The 24,241-nt window shown below is 49.3% G+C and overlaps 1 protein-coding gene across 2 annotated transcripts in view; it reads right to left on the bottom strand.

Moving 5' to 3' along the window:
• Positions 1 to 24,241, bottom strand: part of LOC135050031 (serine racemase-like) — a 63,499-nt gene that overhangs the window by 32,751 nt on the left and 6,507 nt on the right. The gene's annotated exons all lie outside the window — the stretch shown is intronic.

The following is a 24,241-nucleotide window of genomic DNA, read 5'->3' as shown; positions in this document are numbered from 1 at the left end:
GCCACGTTTGTGAAAACCAAAAGGTACAAAAAGAGTATCTGACCTCCTGAGGGAGGCAGTCCTCTCTACGTAAATACGGAGAGCCCGTACCACATCCAAAGACAGCTCTTTGGATGACAAACCAGAAGAGATAAAGGCCGGAACCACAATCTATTGGTTAAGATGAAAAGATGATACCACCTTAGGTAGATAACCAGGGCGAGTTCGTAGAACTGCCCGGTCGCGGTGAAAAATCAGAAAGGATGGACGACAGGACAAGGCGCCTAAGTCTGACACCCTCCTAGCAGAGGCAATAGCCAATAAAAACACGACCTTAAGTGTAAGACATTTAAGATCCACAGACTCAAGAGGTTCAAATGGAGCCTCTTGTAGGGCATTTAAGACAACAGACAGATCCAATGGAGACACAGGAGCGACATAGGGAGGCCGAATCCATAAGATGCCCTGAATGAAAGTATGAACGTCAGGAATAGACGCAATTTTCCTCTGAAACCACACCGACAAGGCAGATATATGAACCTTGAGGGAGGCCAGACGAAGGCCTAAATCTAGGCCTTGTTGCAGAAAAGCCAAAAGCCTAGAAGTTCTGAACGAATAGGCATCATAATTCTTAGCAGCACACCATGTGAAGTAAGAGTTCCAGACCCTGTAATAAATCCGTGCAGAAGCCGGTTGGCAAGCCTTCAACATAGTTTGAATGACCGCCTCAGAGAATCCCTTGGCCCTCAGAAGTGAAGCTTCAAGAGCCACACCGTCAAAGCCAGTCTGGCCAGGTCCGGATAGACACAAGGACCCTGAGCGAGGAGGTCTGGGCGTTCAGGAAGTAGAAGAGGAAGCTCTATTGATAGACCCTGCAGGTCTGAGAACCAATGCCGTCTGTGCCATGCTGGAGCGACTAGAAGTAGTATTCCTCTTTCTTGCTTAAACTTCCGCAGTACCATGGGCAGGAGTGACACCGGAGAGAACACGGATAGCAGCCGAAAGTTCCATGGAATTACCAATGTGTCCACGAACGCTGCCTGAGGATCCCTTGTCCTTGGTCCGAAGACCGGAACCTTGTGATTGTGTCAAGATGCCATCAGGTCTACATCTGGTAGGCCCCACTTGCCCACTAGGAGTTGAAAGACTTCCGGATGAAGACTCCACTCTCCGGCGTGAACGCCCTGACAACTGAGGATATCCGCTTCCCAGTTGACGACTCCGGGGATGAACACTGCCGATACTGCTGGCAGATGGCGTTCCGCCCAACGGAGGATTTTTGATACTTCCAGCATTGCCATACGGCTTCTAGTGCCGCCTTGATGATTTATGTATGTCACCGTGGTGGCGTTGTCTGATTGTACTTCAACAGGCCTGTTCTGTACTAGGGGCAGGGCCAGTGTCAACGCATTGAACACCGCCCGCAATTCCAGAATGTTTATCGGGAAGAGAGACTCCTCCTTGGTCCACCGACCCTAGAGAGAGTGTTGCTTGAACACTGCGCCCCAACCCCGCAAACTGGCATCCGTTGTCAGGAGGACCCAGTTGGAGATCCAGAAGGGACGGCCCCTGCTCAACTGTTGGTCCTGTAGCCACCAGCTCAGTGACAGACGAACCTCCGGAGTCAAGGCGATCATTTGAGACCTGATCTGATGAGGCAGGCCGTCCCACTTGGAAAGGATTAACCTCTGCAGAGGGCGGGAATGAAATTGAGCGTACTCTACCATGTCGAAAGCCGACACCGTGAAGCCTAGTACTTGCATAGCCGAGTGTATCGACACTCTTGGGGGATAGAGGAAATATCTAACAATGGGGGTAATTCTGAATTGATCGCAGCTTCAAGTTTGTTAGCAATTGGGCAAAATCATGTGCACTGCAGGTGGGGCAGATATAACGTGCAGAGAGAGATAGATTTGGGTGTGGTGTGTTCAATCTGCAATCTAAATTGCAGTGTAAAAATAAAGCAGCCAGTATTTACCCTGCACAGAAACAAAATAACTTACCCAAATCTAACTCTCTCTGCAAATGTTATATCTGCCCCCCCCTGCAGTGCACATGGTTTTGCCCAACTGCTAAAAAATTTCCTGCTGCGATCAACTTGGAATTACCCCCACAGTCCTGAAGTTTCAGGACTTTCTCTGGAGACAAAAACAATCGTTAGTTGTGAGTGTCTAGTAGTGCCCCCAGGTGCACCATGCTCTGAGCAGGGACCAGCGAGGACTTTCTCCAATTCCCGTGGGCTTGTAGGAATTGGACCGTCAGCTCCAGATGACTGAGGAGAACCTCTTGGGTGTTCACCAGGATCAACAAGTCGTCCAGATACGGCAGGATCCTGATTCCCTGACGGTGGAGAAGAGCCGTCATCACAGCCATGACCTTGGTGAAGATCCAAGAGGCCGTGGACAATCCAAAAGGCAAGGCCTGGAACTGATAATGTAGGTTGCCAATAGCAAACCGCAGATATTGCTGATGCGACATGGCAATAGGTATGTGCAGGTAAGCATCCTGTATGTTCAGGGATACCGTATAGCCTTCGGGTTCCATTAGATCAGCCCAGCTAGTAGTGAAGATGGTGCCAACATCTCTGTCAGGGAGTGAAGGAGAGTGAAATGCAGCTCCAGGGTGGGAACATCAGCAGTAGATGGTGCTCGGAGCTGGGGGAGGGGCTACAGGTCAGTGCCTTATCCCCTATGCTGGTCCTCACCACCAGGTACTGTGGAGCCTATATCAAACGGATTTTAGTAAATCCGACCTGTGCTCCCTTGCCCTGGTGGATATAGTGGGGTCCCTGTGCAGTACAGTGTCCACGCCAGCTGCGCGGTCCGTCTCCTGGGACCGCGATTAACCGGCGGGTCCCACCTGGGGGACCCTCTTACCTCCTCCCTGATGTGCAGCCACGCTGCAAGTACCCGGGAACCCGGCCGCGGGAGTATGCAGCGCTGCTGGGGAGGTGATGGAGCCGCAGCACAGAATGTCAAACTGACATAAATAGTGCTGCGGCCCTTGAAGTCTTCTTAAAAAGCTCTTTTCAGGGCTGGTCTCAGTGACCTGCATTGCAGGCACCAACTTACAAAACTGAGCTCCAGTGCCTAGAGGCGGGGTTATAGAGGAGGCGGTGCAATGCATCCTTGGAACAGTCAAATCTTTAGCCTGTTGGTGCCTCTGATCAAGATCCAACTCTACACCCCAATGTATTCCCTGTGGAATCCCAGTGCTCCCCGCTGAAGAAAAACTATTTATGGCTGCTTATGGCTGATGAACAGGTTCACACTTTGGGCTCCATGTAGCAATAAATACCAAATACCTATTGTTTTGTATCACTGTGATACTTCAGAATATGTCACCAGGCGGCACCACTAATCTCTCCGGCAAGGTCCATCGGTGCCCACCTCCGGTGTTTTCTGCTGTGTTGCTGACAGCTTACCACTACCAGCTACGGGTTGCTAACGCGCATGCGCAGCGGATGTCTGCATATGCACACAGCACTTCAACCCGGAAGGTTTCACTGGACTTGGAAAATCTTTGCTGGGTCCCCGTTGTAATTGGCAATGAGGACCATACCATGAGCGCTGTAGTTGGCGAAGGTGGTACAGTCACAAACAGCGGTTAGCTAAGCTTACTGCTGTATGCTAAAAACTGGATGAAAACTATAACCTCTTTAGTCAGTGCTAAAGGAGTTATGACTCGTTCTTAAATGGTAATGAAAGGGGAGTTTATCAATTGTTCTTCAACTGGATTAAAAAAACACCAATTGTATGAGTACAGCATTTTTTTTGATAGGGACACTAGCCTGCCGAAGTATATACAAAGTCTGGGACAGCTTTTGCAAATACGGGTCCCTGTGCAATATCCATCCTGGGGCCTCTGTTACAGATGATTTGCAGAGGTTTGTGATCACATAGTCGCCGCCGAAAAAGAGTGAATACCCCACCCATGCAAGTCTGTGTACGCCTTGTGAAAAGCTCTGCGTATGCTGGTCAGATGCATATCCATTCGCAACTCACCATCAAATGTGTCTGTGCAGTCTGTGAGTACCCAAGGACCTACTCCTACAGTGCCATAGCAACAGGCTGTTCAGGGCCGGAGCTGACGTCACACACCCTCCCTGAAAATGCTTGGGAACGCCTGCGTTTTTCCTGACACTCCCAGAAAACGTCCAGTTACCACCCACAAACGTCCGCTTCCTGTCAATCAACTTGCGTACGCCTAGCGATCAAAAAATTAACTGGATTATCTTGTAGTTTGGCCTCGTGAGTGCACATTTCGATCCGTACTCATGCACAGTCGATCAATAATCGGCCGCATTGTAAAATCGCAAAACAGCGATCGGGTCTGAATCGAGCCCAAAGACATGTGCACACCCTAATGTTGGATGCAGTGTTCGTGCTTGTCAGCAAAATTACTGGTGCTGCCAGGATGCCGAAGGACCACTCAGCGAGCGCATCACTTATACCCCTTTCACACTGCAGACCCGGGTCGCACCCACGATTTTGTACACAGGTTCAACCTGGGTGTGACCAGACAGACACCCCTTTCAGATGGGCGTGCCGACCTGGCTTATTGCCGGGTCGGTGACGTCACTGCAGACAGGTGCCGAGATGACGCTTGGATATGACATCATCTCCAAGCGCCGCCTCTTCCTATGCTATGAATGGGTACCGGGTCGTATCGACCCAGGTTACCAGTTCACACTGCGCATGTTCATCCCTGCTCATTACCCGAGTTGAAATGCCGGGTCGCTGGACATGGGTTATTTCAACTGGCTCCTTTCACACTGAGCAATATACCGAGTTGCTGCGCGTTCATGTGTAATAACCCGGGCTATTGCTGGCAGTCTGAAAGCAGTATCACACCCAGCAGATGTGCCCTCCCTTTCACTTTGTGCCCTAAATATCCCCACCATGGAGGTTGTGCGGACGGAGAAGTACAGTGATTGGAACATGCACTCTATAAAATTCACCGTCCTGGGGCACTTCTACGTGACATAATATGAATAAAGGCCACTTCAGAGTTGAGTAATATGAATTGTGGGCAATATTAATTTCTCATACGTCCTAGAGGATGCTGGGGTCACATTAGAACCATGGGGTATAGAAGGGATCCGCAGGAGACATGGGCACTTTAAGACTTTCAAAGGGTGTGAACTGGCTCCTCCCTCTATGCCCCTCCTCCAGACTCCAGTTTTAGAATTGTGCCCAGTGAGACTGGATACACTCCAGGGGAGCTCTACTGAGTTTCTCTGAAAAGACTCTGCTTCTGGCTACAGGACACCATTAGCTCCTGAGGGTTTGATCGCTGGGTACGCCTAGATGCTCACTCCCGCAGCCTGCCGTCACCCCCTTACAGAGCCAGAAGTCAGGTGAGTAGCAGAAGAAGACTTTTCTTCAGTGACGGCATTATGAGGTACCGCGCGGCGGGCGAGAACGCTGCGTGCCATGCTCTCGTTTCACAGGCACTGCAGGGTGCAGGGCGCAAGGCGGGGCGCCCTGGGCAGCATGTATAATTCCTCTGTTTTGGCTGGCAGCAGGGGACATTAGTGCCTAGGCACTGTCCTACCCCCGCCAGAAACATTAATTATTTATTTAAGAGCAGGAAGAAGCGCGCCATTATGGGGGCGAGACTTCTTCCTCACTCGGCCAGCACGGCTCAGCGCCATTTTCTCCTCCATGCTGCGGAGACGCTGGTCCTCCCTCACTGCTGACACAAGTATCAGGGTGCTAAAAGGGGGGGGGGGGCACAGTGTAATTTGGGCAGTGTATTTCAGAGTAAAAGCACTGCAAGTCTGTTATCATGATTCTATTCACAGGCTTTGTATGATTGCGCTGGGTTGTGAGCTGGCAAAAATCCTCTCTGTGTCCATCTGACAGTATTACTGTGGGTCTGTCTCCTATAAGCCCGGTCTGTCTGTTGGTGTTTGGTACACGTGTGTCGACATGTCTGAGGCTGAGTGCTCTTCCCAGGAGGAAGCTATATTAGGGACACAGACGTATGAGGGGGTGACCGTGTCGGCACTGCCGTCTCTTGACTGGGTGAATGTCTTGAATGCATATCAGTAAGAGATTAGTAAAAACCTGTGGAGGCTGTATTGATACAGGTCCAGGACCCCTGGGGGTCGCAAAAACGTTCTTTTGCCCAGTTGTTACACACTGATACCGACACGGACACTGATTCCAGTGTCGACTATAGTGATTCCAGTTTAGATCCAAAATTGGAAACGGGCATTCAGTACATGATTGTGGTTATTAAAGATGTGTTACCTATCACTGAGAACCCTGCTGTTCCCGATTAACGGGTCTGTAAGTATAAAAAGAAGAAACCGTAGGTAACGTTTCCTCCCTCTCATGACCTGAATGCTCTGTTTGAAAAAGTTTGGAAAAGTCCTGACGGAAAGTTGCACACAAGGCCCTGTCACGGTTGTCTAAAAAGGTGGTTCTGCTAGCACCGGGCACGGCGACTCCTAAGAACCCAGCAGACCGTAAACAAGAAACTATGTTTAAATCCATTTATGCGACCACAGGTACGCTACTCAGACCTGCCATTGCATCAGCGTGGATGAGTAGTGCTATTGAAAAGTGTGCAGATAACTTGTCATCTGATATAGATGCTCTGGATAAGGTAGCATCCTCTTGACGCTGGGTTATATCAAGGACGCTGCAGCGTACCTCAGGGAAACTGCGAGAGATTTTGGCCTTTTGGGATCGAAGGCCAAATGCCATAGCGGTCTCGGCTAGGCGAGCATTGTGGGCTCACCAATGGAATGCTGATGCGGACTCCAAGTGAAATATGGAGTCTCTCCCATACATGGGTGGTGTCTTGTTTGGGGATGACCTCGATGATTTGGTACCTACGGCTACCGCGGGTAAGTCTTCCTTTTTACCTTATTTTCCTCAACAACAAAAGAAAACACCACTATCAGATGCAGTCCTTTCGGCCCATTAAATACAGAAGAGGGCGAGGCTCTCTCTTCCTTGCTAGTTGAAGAAGGGGACGAGGTAAAAGATCACCAGCCTTGGTGGGTTCACAGGAGCAGAAGTCTTCCCCGTCTTCTGCCAAATCTACCGCATGACGCTGGGGCTCTCTTGCAAGAGTCCGCACTGGTGGGGGCGCATCTAAAACTTTTCAGTCAGTTCTGTGTTCGTTCGGGCCTGGACCCGTGGGTTTTTACAAATAGTGTCTCAAAAGTACAAACTGGAGTTTCAAGACGTTCCCCCTCGCCGAATTTTCAAATCGGTCTTACCAGTTTCTCCTCCGAATAGCAAGGTAGTATGCAAAGCTAAAAAATAAAAAAAATAAAAGTTGTGTCAGAATAAAGTCATTATCCTGGTTCCCCGCCACAACAGGGAGAAGGCTTTTATTCAAGCTTTTTCGTGGTCCCGAAGCCAGACAGCTCGGTCAGGCCAATCCTACACCTGAAATCCCTAAATTTCTACCTGAAGAAGTTCAAATTCAAAAGGGAATCTCTCAGGGCAGTGATCTCCAGTCTGGAGGAAGGTGATTTCATGGTTTTGGTGGACATAAAGTATACCTACTTACATGTTCCCTGTTATCCTACGCATCAGGCTTTCCTGAGATTTGCGATTCAGGATTGTCATTACCAATTTCAGACGTTGCCGTTTGGTCTATCCACGGCTCCAAGGATTTTCACTAAGGTGATGGCGGAAATGATGGTTCTCCTTCGCAAACAAGGAGTCACTATTATCCCGTACTTGGACAATCTCCTGATAAAGGCGAGATCCAGGAACCAGTTGATGCGAAACATTGCACTCTCCCTGACAGTTCTTCAACAACATGGTTGGCTCCTAAACTTGCCAAAGTCAAAGTTACTTCCAACAACGCGATTGTCATTTTTGGGAATGATACTGGACACAGAACTTCAGAGAGTTTTTTTTTTCCAGTGGAAAAGGCTCTGGAGATCCAGAGTCTGGTCAAACAAATTCTGAAACCAGCAAGAGTGTCAATCCATCAATGCATTCGGTTGCTGGGGAAGATGGTTGTAGCCTACTAAGCCATTCAGTTTGGCAGGTTCCATGCCAGAGTGTTCCAGTGGGACCTGTTGGACAAGTGGTCCGGATCCCACCTACACATGGACCGGAAGATAATCCTGTCATCAAAAGCCAGGATTTCGCTCCTGTGGTGGCTACACAGTTCTCACCTACTAGAAGGACGCAGGTTCGGGATTCAGGACTGGGTCCTGGTAACCACGGATGCAAGTGTCCGAGGCTGGGGAGCTGTCACTCAGGGGGAAAGCTTCCATGGAAAATGGTCAAGTCAGGAAGCCTGCCTTCACATAAACGTGCTGGAATTGAGAGCCATTTACAACGGCCTTCTACAAGCGGTACATCTTCCTCAAGATCATCCCGTGCAGATACAGTCGGACAATATAACAGCAGTTGCGTACATAAACAGGCAAGGCGGAACGAAAAGCACAGCAGCAATGGCAGATATGACAAGGTTTCTTCTCTGGGCAGAAAGACATGCAAGAGCTCTGTCTGCAATTTTCATTCCAGGAGTAGACAACTGGGAAGCAGACTTCCTCAGCAGACACGATCTCCATCCAGGAGAGTGGGGCCTCCACCAAGAAGTCTTCGCAGAGGTGACAAGTCGTTGGGGAGTTCCTCAAGTAGACATGATGGCATCTCATCTCAATGAGAAGCTTCAGAGATATTGTTCCAGTTCAAGGGACCCTCAAGCAATAGCAGTGGATGCACTGGTGACACCGTGGGTGTTTCAGTCGGTGTAGGTATTCCCTCCACTTCCTCTCATTCCAAAAGTTCTAAAGATCATAAGAAGAACAGAGATTCGGGTGATCCTCATTGTTCCAGACTGGCCAAGGATGGCTTGGTATCCAGATCTTCAGGAATTACTCATAGGAGATCCCTGGCCTCTTCCTATGCGCGAGGAACTGTTACAACAGGGGCCGTGCGTGTATCAGGACTTACTGCGGCTACGTTTGACGGCATGGCGGTTGAGCGCCAAATCCTAGCCCGTACGGGTATTCCCAGTGAAGTCATTCCCACACTTATTCAGGCCAGAAAAGGGGTAACGTCTAAACATTACCTCCGAATTTGGAGAAAATATGTTTCTTGGTGTGAATCCAAGAAGGCTTCTACGAAAGAGTTTCAGCTTGAACGTTTTCTCCATTTTCTACAAACAGGTGTGGATGCGGGCCTAAAATTGGGCTTAATTAGGGTACAGATTTCAGCATTATCGGTTTTCTTTCAGAAACAACTGGCCTCCCTTACAGAAGTTCAGACTTTCGTGAAAGGCGTGTTGCACATCCAACCTCCATTTGTGCCTCCAGTGGCACCATGGGATCTTAATGTGGTGTTGCAGTTCCTTCAATCACACTGGTTTGAGCCTTTACAGAAAGTGGAGTTGAAGTTCCTCACTTGGAAAGTGGTCACCATGTTGGCCTTGGCATCTGCAAGGCGGGTGTCTGAGTTAGCGGCCTTGTCTCACAAGAGCCCTTATTTGATCTTCTATGAAGATAGAGCTGAATTGAGGACACGTCAGCAATTTCTACCGAAGGTGGTTTCCTCTTTCCACATGAACCAACCTATTGTTGGCTACTGACGCCTTCGCTGAGTCAAAGTCTCTGGATGTGGTTAGAGCTTTGAAGATTTATGTCGCCAAAACGGCTCAGATTAGGAGAACAGAGGCTCTGTTTGTCCTGTATGCTCCCAACAAGATTGGGTGTCCTGCTTCCAAGCAAACCATTGCGCGCTGGATCTGCGGTACGATTCAGCGTACTCATTCCACGGCAGGTTTTCCGCTACCGAAATCGGTGAAGGCTTATTCTACTAGAAAGGTGGGCTCGTCCTGGGCGGCTGCCTGGGGGGTCTCGGCGTTACAGCTTTGCCGAGCAGCTACTTGGTCGGGATCAAACACTTTTGCTAAGTTTTACAAGTTTGATACCTTGGCCAATGATGACTTCAAATTTGGTCAATCGGTGCTGCAGAGTCATCCGCACTCTCCCGCCCGTTCTAGAGCTTTGGTATAACCCCATGGTTCTAATGTGACCCCAGCATCCTCTAGGACGTATGAGAAAAATAAGAATTTACTTACCGATAATTCTATTTCTCGTAGTCCGTAGTGGATGCTGGGAACTCCGTAAGGACCATGGGGAATAGCGGCTCCGCAGGAGACTGGGCACAAAAGTAAAGCTTTAGGACTACCTGGTGTGCACTGGCTCCTCCCCCTATGACCCTCCTCCAAGCCTCAGTTAGGATACTGTGCCCGGACGAGCGTACACAATAAGGAAGGATTTAGAATCCCGGGTAAGACTCATACCAGCCACACCAATCACACCGTACAACCTGTGATCTGAACCCAGTTAACAGCATGATAACAGAGGAGCCTCAGGAAAGATGGCTCACAACAACAATAACCCGATTTAGTTAACAATAACTATGTACAAGTATTGCAGACAATCCGCACTTGGGATGGGCGCCCAGCATCCACTACGGACTACGAGAAATAGAATTATCGGTAAGTAAATTCTTATTTTCTCTGACGTCCTAGTGGATGCTGGGAACTCCGTAAGGACCATGGGGATTATACCAAAGCTCCCAAACGGGCGGGAGAGTGCGGATGACTCTGCAGCACCGAATGAGAGAACTCCAGGTCCTCCTCAGCCAGGGTATCAAATTTGTAGAATTTAGCAAACGTGTTTGCCCCTGACCAAGTAGCTGCTCTGCAAAGTTGTAAAGCCGAGACCCCTCGGGCAGCCGCCCAAGATGAGCCCACCTTCCTTGTGGAATGGGCTTTTACAGATTTTGGCTGTGGCAGGCCTGCCACAGAATGTGCAAGCTGAATTGTATTACAAATCCAACGAGCAATAGTCTGCTTAGAAGCAGGAGCACCCAGCTTGTTGGGTGCATACAGGATAAACAGCGAGTCAGATTTTCTGACTCCAGCCGTCCTGGAAACATATTTTCAGGGCCCTGACTACGTCCAACAACTTGGAGTCCTCCAAGTCCCTAGTAGCCGCAGGTACCACAATAGGTTGGCTCAGATGAAACGCTGAAACCACCTTAGGGAGAAAATGAGGACGAGTCCTCAATTCCGCCCTGTCTGAATGGAAGATCAGATAAGGGCTTTTACAGGATAAAGCCGCCAATTCTGACACGCGCCTGGCCGAGGCCAGGGCCAACAGCATGACCACTTTCCATGTGAGATATTTTAACTCCACAGATTCAAGTGGTTCAAACCAATGTGACTTTAGGAACCCCAAAGCTACATTGAGATCCCAAGGTGCCACTGGAGGCACAAAAGGAGGCTGTATATGCAGTACCCCTTTTACAAACGTCTGAACTTCAGGAACTGAAGCTAGTTCTTTCTGGAAGAAAATTGACAGGGCCGAAATTTGAACCTTAATGGACCCCAATTTTAGGCCCATAGACACTCCTGTTTGCAGGAAATGCAGGAATCGACCTAGTTGAAATTCCTCCATCGGGGCCTTACTGGCCTCGCACCACGCAACATATTTTCGCCAAATGCGGTGATAATGCTTTGCGGTTACATCCTTCCTGGCTTTGATCAGGGTAGGGATGACTTCATCCGGAATGCCTTTTTCCTTCAGGATCCGGCGTTCAACCGCCCTGCCGTCAAACGCAGCCGCGGTAAGTCTTGGAATATACAGGGTCCTTGCTGGAGCAGGTCCCTTCTTAGAGGTAGAGGCCACGGGTCCTCCGTGAGCATCTCTTGAAATTCCGGGTACCAAGTCCTTCTTGGCCAATCCGGAGCCACGAGTATAGTTCTTACTCCCCTCCGTCTTATAATTCTCAGTATTTTTGGTATGAGAGGAAGAGGAGGGAACACATACACTGACTGGTACAGCCACGGTGTTACCAGAGCGTCCACAGCTATTGCCTGAGGGTCCCTTGACCTTGCGCAATACCTGTCCAATTTTTTGTTTAGGCGGGACGCCATCATGTCCACCTTTGGTTTTCCCCAACGGTTTACAATCATGTGGAAGACTTCTGGGTGAAGTCCCCACTCTCCCGGGTGGAGGTCGTGCCTGCTGAGGAAGTCTGCTTCCCAGTTGTCCACTCCCGGAATGAACACTGCTGACAATGCTATCACATGATTTTCCGCCCAGCGAAAAATCCTTGCAGCTTCTGCCATTGCCCTCCTGCTTCTTGTGCCGCCCTGTCTGTTTACGTGGGCGACTGCCGTGATGTTGTCCGACTGGATCAGCACCGGCTGACCTTGAAGCAGAGGTCTTGCTTGGCTTAGGGCATTGTAAATGGCCCTTAGCTCCATGTATGTGAAGTGATGTCTCCAGGCTTGACCCCAAGCCCTGGAAATTTCTTCCCTGTGTGATTGCTCCCCAGCCTCGCAGGCTGGCATCCGTGGTCACCAGGACCCAGTCCTGAATGCCGAATCTGCGGCCCTCTAGAAGATGAGCACTCTGCAACCACCACAGGAGAGACACCCTTGTCTTTGGTGACAGGGTTATCCGCTGATGCATCTGAAGATGCGATCCGGACCATTTGTCCAGCAGGTCCCACTGGAAAGTTCTTGCGTGGAATCTGCCGAATGGAATTGCTTCGTAGGAAGCCACCATTTTTCCCAGGACCCTTGTGCACTGATGCACTGACACTTGGCCTGGTTCTAGGAGGTTTCTGACTAGTTCGGATAACTCCCTGGCTTTCTCCTCCGGGAGAAACCCCTTTTTCTGGACTGTGTCCATGATCATCCCTAGGAATAGAAGACGTGTCGTCGGGATCAGCTGCAATTTTGGAATAATGAGAATCCAACCGTGCTGCCGCAACACTACTTGAGATAGTGCTACCCCGACTACCAACTGTTCCCTGGATCTTGCCCTTATCAGGAGATCGTCCAAGTAAGGGATAACTAAAACTCCCTTCCTTCGAAGGAGTATCATCATTTCGGCCATTACTTTGGTAAAGACCCGGGGTGCCGTGGACAAACCAAACGGCAGCGTCTGATACTGATAGTGACAGTTCTCTACCACAAACCTGAGGTACCCTTGGTGTGAAGGGTAAATTGGGACATGTAGGTAAGCATCCTTGATGTCCAGAGACACCATATAATCCCCTTCTTCCAGGTTTGCAATCACTGCTCTGAGTGACTCCATCTTGAATTTGAACCTCTGTATGTAAGTGTTCAAGGATTTTAGATTTTAAATAGGCGGCCTATGGAAGAAGTAACTGGATGTTACGAAACGCGTCTAGGACTCCTCGTTTAAGTGACTGCTGACTGCTGAATTGTCCAGACCGTCTCCCGGCATCTCCAGAGCACTTGGCACCTGCTACGAGCAAACCGTGGAAATTATATCCACACAGTGTCGGAGAGAACAGTGATCTTTTGAAGCCGGAGTAGCGAGGCGGCTGATTGCTGAAGTGGGTTGAGCAACAATATTAGCCCCCTCGTGAGAACAGTCGGGTTGCCCGTACGGAAACCTTATTTCACCCTGCAGCACGGACACAGAAGCTGTCTCATATATCACCACACCGCTACAACGCACAGGTAACAGTTGTCCATTACACTGTGTAATCCCGGGGACGCTCGGGTCACACTTAAAGCTCCTCAAACTTGCAAACAGGTCCCGTATCACAAGCACAAGGGACAGAGTGAGCAAAGGTACCTGTGACTGTATTTATTTGTGGTGCACAGTTTCTGGATGAAAACACCGGTGTCCTTCTATTATTGGGTGTGAATTAATATAAAGGATCCTATTACGGACTGAATCTGTGGCATAATATATTGCCGGTCTGGACTTTGGCCCTCATTCCGAGTTGATCGGTCGCAAGGCGAATTTAGCAGAGTTACACACGCTAAGCCGCCGCCTACTGGGAGTGAATCTTAGCTTCTTAAAATTGCGACCGATGTATTCGCAATATTGCGATTACTAACTACTTAGCAGTTTCTGAGTAGCTCCAGACTTACTCTGCCTGTGCGATCAGTTCAGTGCTTGTCGTTCCTGGTTGACGTCACAAACACACCCAGCGTTCGCCCAGGCACTCCCACCGTTTCTCCGGCCACTCCTGCGTTTTTTCCGGAAACGGTAGCGTTTTCAGCCACACGCCCCTGAAACGCCGTGTTTCCGCCCAGTAACACCCATTTCCTGTCAATCACATTACGATCGCCGGAGCGAAGAAAAAGCCGTGAGTAAAAATACTTTCTTCATAGTAAAGTTACTTGGCGCAGTCGCAGTGCGAACATTGCGCATGCGTACTAGGCGGATTTTCACTGCGATGCGATGAAAAATACCGAGCGAACAACTCGGAATGAGGGCCATTATTCTAATCAGCACACTTAATTTTACGAATGAGAATTATTAAATGATTATTGGTATGCAGTTGAGGGTGTTGTGACCACACCAGATCTTAATATTTTAGAAACAAATTATACATCGATGTTTTTACATGGTTATATGTTTTAATAAATATTTACAATTAAGAACGGTGTGGAACAATTAAATTGGTTCTATAGCGCGACCTCTTTTCCATTTAACTATAATTGCTTTATTGAAGCCATTAGAGACAGGCTTCTGGGGTCTGACGAAATAGAACCATTTTTCTTATGATCACAAGGTGGCAGAATTTTATACAACAATAATTATTTTATATCGCTTGCGCCATCAGGTATAATCTTTTCAGGCTTCCAATACCGCCTCCCTGTCGGAGGGAGACGTCGGTAAAGCAGACTTTAGGAAACGGCGAAGGGGAGACGTCTCGAATTCCAATTTGTAACCCTGAGATACCACCTGAAGGATCCAAGGGTCCACCTGTGAGTGAGCCCACTGCACGCTGAAATTTTTGAGACGGGCCCCCACCGTGTCTGAGTCCGCTTGTAAAGCCCCAGCGTCATGCTGAGGACTTGACAGAAAACGGGAGAGGGCTTCTGTTCCTGGGAACTGGCTGTTTGCTGCAGCCTTTTTCCTCTCCCTCTGCCACGGGGCAGAAATGAGGAGCCTTTTGCCCGCTTGCCCTTATGGGGCCGAAAGGACTTATGTTGAGAGGCTACCTGGGGTAAAAATGTGGATTTCCCAGCCGTTGCCGTGGCCACCAGGTCTGTTAGACCTACCCCAAATAACTCCTCCCTTTTATAAGGCTATACTTCCATATGCCTTTTCTGGCAGAAATGGACAGCGCACTTACTCTTGATGCCAGTCGGCAAATATCCCTCTGTGCATCACGCATATATAGAAATGCATCTTTTAAATGCTCTATAGTAATATACTGTCCCTATCTAGGGTATCAATATTGTCAGTCAGGGAATCCGACCAAGCCACCCCAGCACTGCACAATCAGGCTGAGGCGATTGCTGGTCGCAGTATCACACCCGTGTGAGTGTATATACATTTTAGGATATTTTTCTGCTTTCTGTCAGCAGGTTCCTTAAGGGCGGCCGTATCTGGGGACGGTAGTGCCACCTGTTTAGACAAGCGTGTGAGCGCTTTATCCACCCTAAGGGGTGTTTCCCAACGTGCCCTATCCTCTGGCGGGAAGGGGTATGATGCTAATAACTTTTTAGGAATTAACAGTTTTTATCGGGGGAAACCCACGCATCATCACACACTTCATTTAATTCCTCAGATGCAGGAAAAACTACAGGCAGTTTTTTCTCACCCAACATAATACCCTTTTTAGTGGTACTGGTATTCTCAGAAATATGTAAAACATTTTCCATAGCCTCAATCATGTAACGTGTGGCCCTACTGGAAGTCACATTCGTCTCTTAATCGTCGACACTGGAGTCAGTATCCGTGTCGGCGTCTGTATCTGCCATCTGAGGTAACGGGCGTTTTAGAGCCCCTGATGGCTTTTGAGACACCTTGACAGGCACAGGCTGAGTAGCCGGCTGTCTCATGTCATCAATCTTTTGTAAAGAGCTGACACTGTCACGTAATTCCTTCCATAAGCTCAGCCACTCAGGTGTCGACTCCCTAGGGGGTGACATCTCCATTACAGGCAATTGCTCCGCCTCCACACCATTTTCCTCCTCATACATGTCGACACAATCGTACCGACACACAGCACACACACAGGGAATGCTCTGATAGAGGACAGGACCCCACTAGCCCTTTGGGGAGACAGAGGGAGAGTATGCCAGCACACACCAGAGCGCTATATATATATATATATATATAGGGATAACCTTATAGAAGTGTTTTTCCCCTTATAGCTGCTGTTTTATTAATACTGCGCCTAATTAGTGCCCCCCTCTCTTTTTTAACCCCTTTCTGTAGTGTAGTAACTGCAGGGGAGAGCCAGGGAGCTTCCCTCCAACGGAGCTGTGAGAGAAAATGGCGCCAGTGTGCTGAGGAGATAGGCTCCGCCCCCTTTTCGCTGACTTTTCTCCTGCATTTTTATGGATTCTGGCAGGGGTTAAAATAAGATTTTACTTACCGATAAATCTATTTCTCGGAGTCCGTAGTGGATGCTGGGGTTCCTGAAAGGACCATGGGGAATAGCGGCTCCGCAGGAGACAGGGCACAAAAAGTAAAGCTTTTCCGATCAGGTGGTGTGCACTGGCTCCTCCCCCTATGACCCTCCTCCAGACTCCAGTTAGGTACTGTGCCCGGACGAGCGTACACAATAAGGGAGGATTTTGAATCCCGGGTAAGACTCATACCAGCCACACCAATCACACCGTACAACTTGTGATCTAAACCCAGTTAACAGTATGATAACAGCGGAGCCTCTGAAAGATGGCTTCCTTTAACAATAACCCGAATTAGTTAACAATAACTATGTACAACTTATGCAGATAATCCGCACTTGGGATGGGCGCCCAGCATCCACTACGGACTCCGAGAAATAGATTTATCGGTAAGTAAAATCTTATTTTCTCTATCGTCCTAGTGGATGCTGGGGTTCCTGAAAGGACCATGGGGATTATACCAAAGCTCCCAAACGGGCGGGAGAGTGCGGATGACTCTGCAGCACCGAATGAGAGAACTCCAGGTCCTCCTTAGCCAGAGTATCAAATTTGTAAAATTTTACAAACGTGTTCTCCCCTGACCACGTAGCTGCTCGGCAAAGTTGTAATGCCGAGACCCCTCGGGCAGCCGCCCAAGATGAGCCCACCTTCCTTGTGGAGTGGGCCTTTACAGATTTAGGCTGTGGCAAGCCTGCCACAGAATGTGCAAGTTGGATTGTGCTACAGATCCAACGAGCAATCGTCTGCTTAGACGCAGGAGCACCCATCTTGTTGGGTGCATACAATATAAACAACGAGTCAGATTTTCTGACTCCAGCTGTCCTTGCAATATATATTTTTAATGCTCTGACAACGTCCAGTAACTTGGAGTCCTCCAAGTCACTTGTAGCCGCAGGCACTACAATAGGCTGGTTCAGATGAAATGCTGACACCACCTTAGGGAGAAAATGCGGACGAGTCCGCAGTTCTGCCCTGTCCGAATGGAAAATCAGATATGGGCTTTTGTAAGATAAAGCTGCCAATTCTGACACTCTCCTGGCAGAAGCCAGGGCTAGAAGCATGGTCACTTTCCATGTGAGATATTTCAAATCCACCTTTTTTAGTGGTTCAAACCAATGAGATTTTAGGAAGTCCAAAACCACATTTAGATCCCACGGTGCCACTGGAGGCACCACAGGAGGCTGTATATGCAGCACTCCCTTAACAAAGGTCTGGACTTCAGGGACTGAAGCCAATTCTTTTTGAAAGAAAATCGACAGGGCCGAAATTTGAACCTTAATAGATCCCAATTTGAGACCCATTGACAATCCTGATTGCAGGAAATGTAGGAATCGACCCAGTTGAAATTCCTCCGTCGGAGCACTCCGATCTTCGCACCACGCAACATATTTTCGCCAAATTCGGTGATAATGTTGCACGGTTACTTCCTTCCTTGCTTTAATCAAAGTAGGAATGACTTCTTCCGGCATGCCTCTTTCCTTTAGGATCCGGCGTTCAACCGCCATGCCGTCAAACGCAGCCGCGGTAAGTCTTGAAACAGACAGGGACCCTGCTGAAGCAAGTCCCTCCTTAGAGGTAGAGGCCACGGATCTTCCGTGATCATCTCTTGAAGTTCCGGGTACCAAGTCCTCCTTGGCCAATCCGGAACCACTAGTATCGTTCTTACGCCTCTTTGCCGTATAATTCTCAATACTTTTGGTATGAGAGGCAGAGGAGGAAACACATACACCGACTGGTACACCCAAGGCGTTACCAGCGCGTCCACAGCTATTGCCTGCGGATCTCTTGACCTGGCGCAATACCTGTCCAGTTTTTTGTTGAGGCGAGACGCCATCATGTCCACCATTGGTCTTTCCCAACGGGTTACCAGCATGTGGAAGACTTCTGGATGAAGTCCCCACTCTCCCGGGTGAAGATCGTGTCTGCTGAGGAAGTCTGCTTCCCAGTTGTCCACTCCCGGGATGAACACTGCTGACAGTGCTATCACATGATTCTCTGCCCAGCGAAGAATCCTTGCAGCTTCTGCCATTGCCCTCCTGCTTCTTGTGCCGCCCTGTCTGTTCACATGGGCGACTGCCGTGATGTTGTCCGACTGGATCAATACCGGTTTTCCCTGAAGCAGAGGTTCTGCCTGGTTTAGAGCATTGTATATTGCTCTTAGTTCCAGAATGTTTATGTGAAGAGACGTTTCCAGGCTCGTCCATACTCCCTGGAAGTTTCTTCCTTGTGTGACTGCTCCCCAGCCTCTCAGGCTGGCGTCCGTGGTCACCAGGATCCAATCCTGTATGCGGCCCTCCAATAGATGAGCACTCTGCAACCACCACAGAAGAGACACCCTTGTCCTTGGAGACAGGGTTATCCGTAGGTGCATCTGAAGATGCGACCCTGACCATTTGTCCAACAGATCCCTTTGGAAAATTCTTGCGTCGAATCTGCCGAATGGAATCGCTTCGTAAGAAGCCACCATTTTTCCCAGGACTCTTGTGCATTGATGTACAGACACCTTTCCTGGTTTTAGGAGGTTCCTGACAAGCTCGGATAACTCCTTGGCTTTTTCCTCCGGGAGAAAAACCTTTTTCTGAACCGTGTCCAGAATCATCCCTAGGAACAGCAGACGAGTTGTCGGCATTAACTGGGATTTTGGAATATTCAGAATCCACCCGTGCTGTTTTAGCACTTCTTGAGACAGTGCTAATCCCATCTCTAGCTGTTCTCTGGACCTCGCCCTTATTAGGAGATCGTCCAAGTATGGGATAATTAATACGCCTTTTCTTCGAAGAAGAATCATCATCTCGGCCATTACCTTTGTAAAGATCCGAGGTGCCGTGGACAATCCGAACGGCAGCGTCTGAAACTGATAGTGACAGTTTTGTACAACGAACCTGAGGTACCCCTGGTGTGAGGGGTAAATTGGAACGTGGAGATACGCATCCTTGATGTCCAAGGATACCATAAAGTCCCCCTCTTCCAGGTTCGCTATCACTGCTCTGAGTGACTCCATTTTGAACTTGAACTTCTTTATGTACAGGTTCAAGGACTTCAGATTTAGAATAGGCCTTACCGAGCCATCCGGCTTCGGTACCACAAAAAGAGTGGAATAATACCCCTTCCCTTGTTGCAGAAGAGGTACCTTGACTATCACCTGCTGAGAGTACAGCTTGTGAATGGCTTCCAACACCGTCTCCCTTTCGGAGGGGGACGTTGGTAAAGCAGACCTCAGGAAACGGCGAGGTGGATCTGTCTCTAATTCCAACCTGTATCCCTGAGATATTATCTGCAGGATCCAGGGATCTACTTGCGAGTGAGCCCACTGCGCGCTGTAATTTTTGAGACGACCGCCCACCGTCCCCGAGTCCGCTTGAGAAGCCCCAGCGTCATGCTGAGGCTTTTGTAGAAGCCGGGGAGGGCTTCTGATCCTGGGAAGGAGCTGCGTGTTGCTGTCTCTTCCCTCGACCTTTGCCTCGTGGCAAATATGAATAGCCCTTTGCTCTCTTATTTTTAAAGGAACGAAAGGGCTGCGGTTGAAAAGTCGGTGCCTTTTTCTGTTGGGGAGTGACTTGAGGTAGAAAGGTGGATTTCCCGGCTGTAGCCGTGGCCACCAAATCTGATAGACCGACTCCAAATAACTCCTCCCCCTTATACGGCAAAACTTCCATATGCCGTTTTGAATCCGCATCGCCTGTCCACTGTCGCGTCCATAAAGCTCTTCTGGCCGAAATGGACATAGCACTTACCCGTGATGCCAGTGTGCATATATCCCTCTGTGCATCACGCATATAAAGAAATGCATCCTTTATTTGTTCTAACGACAGTAAAATATTGTCCCTGTCCAGGGTATCAATATTTTCAATCAGGGATTCTGACCAAACTACCCCCGCACTGCCCATCCAGGCAGTTGCTACAGCTGGTCGTAGTATAACACCTGCATGTGTGTATATACTTTTTTGGATATTTTCCATCCTCCTATCTGATGGATCTTTAAGTGCGGCCGTCTCAGGAGAGGGTAACGCCACTTGTTTAGATAAGCGTGTTAGCGCCTTGTCCACCCTAGGAGGTGTTTCCCAGCGCTCCCTAACCTCTGGCGGGAAAGGGTATAATGCCAATAATTTCTTTGAAATTATCAGCTTTTTATCAGGGGCAACCCACGCTTCATTACACACGTCATTTAGTTCTTCTGATTCAGGAAAAACTATAGGTAGTTTTTTCATACCCCACATAATACCCTGTTTAGTGGTACCTGTAGTATCAGCTAAATGTAACGCCTCCTTCATTGCCAAAATCATATAACGTGTGGCCCTACTGGAAAATACGGTTGATTCGTCACCGTCACCACTGGAGTCATCGCCTGTGTCTGGGTCTGTGTCGACCGACTGAGGCAAAGGGCGTTTCACAGCCCCTGACGGTGTTTGAGTCGCCTGGACAGGCACTAATTGATTGTCCGGCCGTCTCATGTCGTCAAACGACTGCTTTAGCGTGTTGACACTATCCCGTAGTTCCCTAAATAAAGGCATCCATTCTGGTGTCGACCCCCTAGGAGGTGACATCCCCATATTTGGCAATTGCTCCGCCTCCACACCAATATCGTCCTCATACATGTCGACACACACGTACCGACACACAGCAGACACACAGGGAATGCTCCTAATGAAGACAGGACCCACTAGCCCTTTGGGGAGACAGAGGGAGAGTTTGCCAGCACACACCAAAAGCGCTATATATATATCAGGGATAGCCTTATAATAAGTGCTCCCCTATAGCTGCTTTGTTATATAAAAATATCGCCATAAATTTGCCCCCCCTCTCTGTTTTACCCTGTTTCTGTAGTGCAGTGCAGGGGAGAGACCTGGGAGCCGTCCTTACCAGCGGAGCTGTGATAGGAAATGGCGCCGTGTGCTGAGGAGATAGGCCCCGCCCCTTTTCCGGCGGGCTCGTCTCCCGCTATTTTGAGAAATCAGGCAGGGGTTAAATATCTCCATATAGCCTCTAGGGCTATATGTGAGGTATTTTTAGCCTTTATAGGTACTCATTTTGCCTCCCAGGGCGCCCCCCTCCCAGCGCCCTGCACCCTCAGTGACTGCCGTGTGAAGTGTGCTGAGAGGAAAATGGCGCACAGCTGCAGTGCTGTGCGCTACCTTTAGAAGACTGCAGGAGTCTTCAGCCGCCGATTCTGGACCTCTTCTGTCTTCAGCATCTGCAAGGGGGCCGGCGGCGCGGCTCCGGTGACCATCCAGGCTGTACCTGTGATCGTCCCTCTGGAGCTTGATGTCCAGTAGCCAAGAAGCCAATCCATCCTGCACGCAGGTGAGTTGACTCCTTCTCCCCTCAGTCCCTCGCTGCAGTGATCCTGTTGCCAGCAGGAATCACTGTAACATAAAAAACCTAGCTAAACTTTCTCTAAGCAGCTCTTTAGGAGAGCCACCTAGATTGCACCCTTCTCGGCCGGGCACAAAATCTAACTGGAGTCTGGAGGAGGGTCATAGGGGGAGGAGCCAGTGCACACCACCTGATCGGAAAAGCTTTACTTTTTGTGCCCTGTCTCCTGCGGAGCCGCTATTCCCCATGGTCCTTTCAGGAACCCCAGCATCCACTAGGACGATAGAGAAAATACATCCATATAGCCCTGGGGGTTATATGTGATGTATGTTTGCCAGCCAAGGTGTTTTTATTGCTGCTCAGGGCCCCCCCCCCCAGCGCCCTGCACCCTCAGTGACTGCAGTGTGAGGTGTGTATGAGGAGCAATGGCGCACAGCTGCAGTGCTGTGCGCTACCTTGGTGAAGACTGATGTCTTCTGCCGCCAATTTTCCGGACCTCTTCTTGCTTCTGGCTCTGTAAGGGGGCCGGCGGCGCGGCTCTGGGACCGAGCTCCGAGGCTGGGCCTGTGTTCGGTCCCTCTGGAGCTAATGGTGTCCAGTAGCCTAAGAAGCCCAAGCTGGCTGCAAGCAGGCAGGTTCGCTTCTTCTCCCCTTAGTCCCTCGATGCAGTGAGCCTGTTGCCAGCAGGTCTCACTGAAAATAAAAAACCTAAAACTAAACTTTCACTAAGAAGCTCAGGAGAGCCCCTAGTGTGCACCCTTCTCGGCCGGGCACAAAAATCTAACTGAGGCTTGGAGGAGGGTCATAGGGGGAGGAGCCAGTGCACACCAGGTAGTCCTAAAGCTTTACTTTTGTGCCCAGTCTCCTGCGGAGCCGCTATTCCCCATGGTCCTTACGGAGTTCCCAGCATCCACTAGGACGTCAGAGAAATAGGATTTTAATACCTACCGGTAAATCCTTTTCTCTTAGTCCGTAGAGGATGCTGGGTGCCCGTCCCAGTGCGGACTCTGTCTGCAGTTACTTGTTATTAGTTATGTTTACACACAGGTTGTATTTCTGTTATAGTCAGCCTGTTGCTGACATGGGGGGTAATTCCAAGTTGATCGCAGCAGGACATTTTTTTTAGCAGTTGGGCAACACCATGTGCACTGCAGGGGGGGCAGATATAACATGTGCAGAGAAAGATAGATTTGGGTGTGGTGAGTTCAATCTGCAATCTAAATTGCAGTGTAAAAATAAAGCAGCCAGTATTTACCCTGCACAGAAACAAAATAACCCACCCAAATCTAACTCTCTCTGCACATGTTATATCTGCACCCCCTGCAGTGCACATGGTTTTGCCCAACTGCTAAAAATTTCCTGCTGCGATCAACTTGGAATTACCTCCATGGTTCATGCCGTTGACTGGAATTCTGTTAAATGCCATGTTGTACGGCGTGTTTGTGGTGTGAGCTGGTATGTATCTCACCTTAGTTTAACAATAAATCCTTTCCTCTAAATGTCCGTCTCCCTGGGCACAGTTCCTATAACTGGAGTATGGAGGAGGGGCATAGAGGGAGGAACCAGTTCACACCCTTTGAAAGTCTTAAAAGTGCCCATGTCTCCTGCGGATCCCGTCTTGACCCCATGGTTCTAATGTGACCCTAGCATCCTCTACGGACTAAGAGAAAAGGATTTACCGGTAGGTATTAAAATCCTATTTTTGAGCATGAAGGAAAGTTGTCACTATCTCAGTCTCACTCAAAATATTTGAGATATAGGATTTTCGGATATGGGAAACTCAACCTGTAATAAAATGTATTTCTCTGACGTCCTAGTGGATGCTGGGGACTCCGTAAGGACCATGGGGAATAGCGGCTCCGCAGGAGACAGGACACAAAAGTAAAGCTTTAGGACTACCTGGTGTGCACTGGCTCCTCCCCCTATGACCCTCCTCCAAGCCTCAGTTGGATTTTTGTGCCCGAACGAGAAGGGTGCACACTAGGTGGCTCTCCTGAGCTGCTTAGTGAAAAGTTTAGTTTTAGGTTTTTTATTTTCAGTGAGACCTGCTGGCAACAGGCTCACTGCATCGAGGGACTAAGGGGAGAAGAAGCGAACTCACCTGCGTGCAGAGTGGATTGGGCTTCTTAGGCTACTGGACACCATTAGCTCCAGAGGGATCGAATACAGGCCCAGCCATGGAGTCCGGTCCCAGAGCCGCGCCGCCGGCCCCCTTACAGAGCCAGAAGCAAGAAGAGGTCCGGAAAATCGGCGGCAGAAGACATCCTGTCTTCACCAAGGTAGCGCACAGCACTGCAGCTGTGCGCCATTGCTCCTCAGCACACTTCACACTTCGGTCACTGAGGGTGCAGGGCGCTAGGGGGGGGCGCCCTGAGCAGCAATAAAAACACCTTGGCTGGCGAAAATACATCACATATAGCCCCCAGGGCTATATGGATGAATTTTAACCCCTGCCAGAATCCATAAAAAAGCAGGAGAAAAGTCAGCGAAAAAGGGGCGGAGCCTATCTCCTCAGCACACTGGCGCCATTTTCCCT

Source organism: Pseudophryne corroboree, chromosome 2 (assembly GCF_028390025.1).
Source record: "Pseudophryne corroboree isolate aPseCor3 chromosome 2, aPseCor3.hap2, whole genome shotgun sequence".
NCBI classification, from domain to species: Eukaryota; Metazoa; Chordata; class Amphibia; order Anura; family Myobatrachidae; genus Pseudophryne; species Pseudophryne corroboree.
This window is presented reverse-complemented; position numbering and strand designations above follow the sequence as displayed.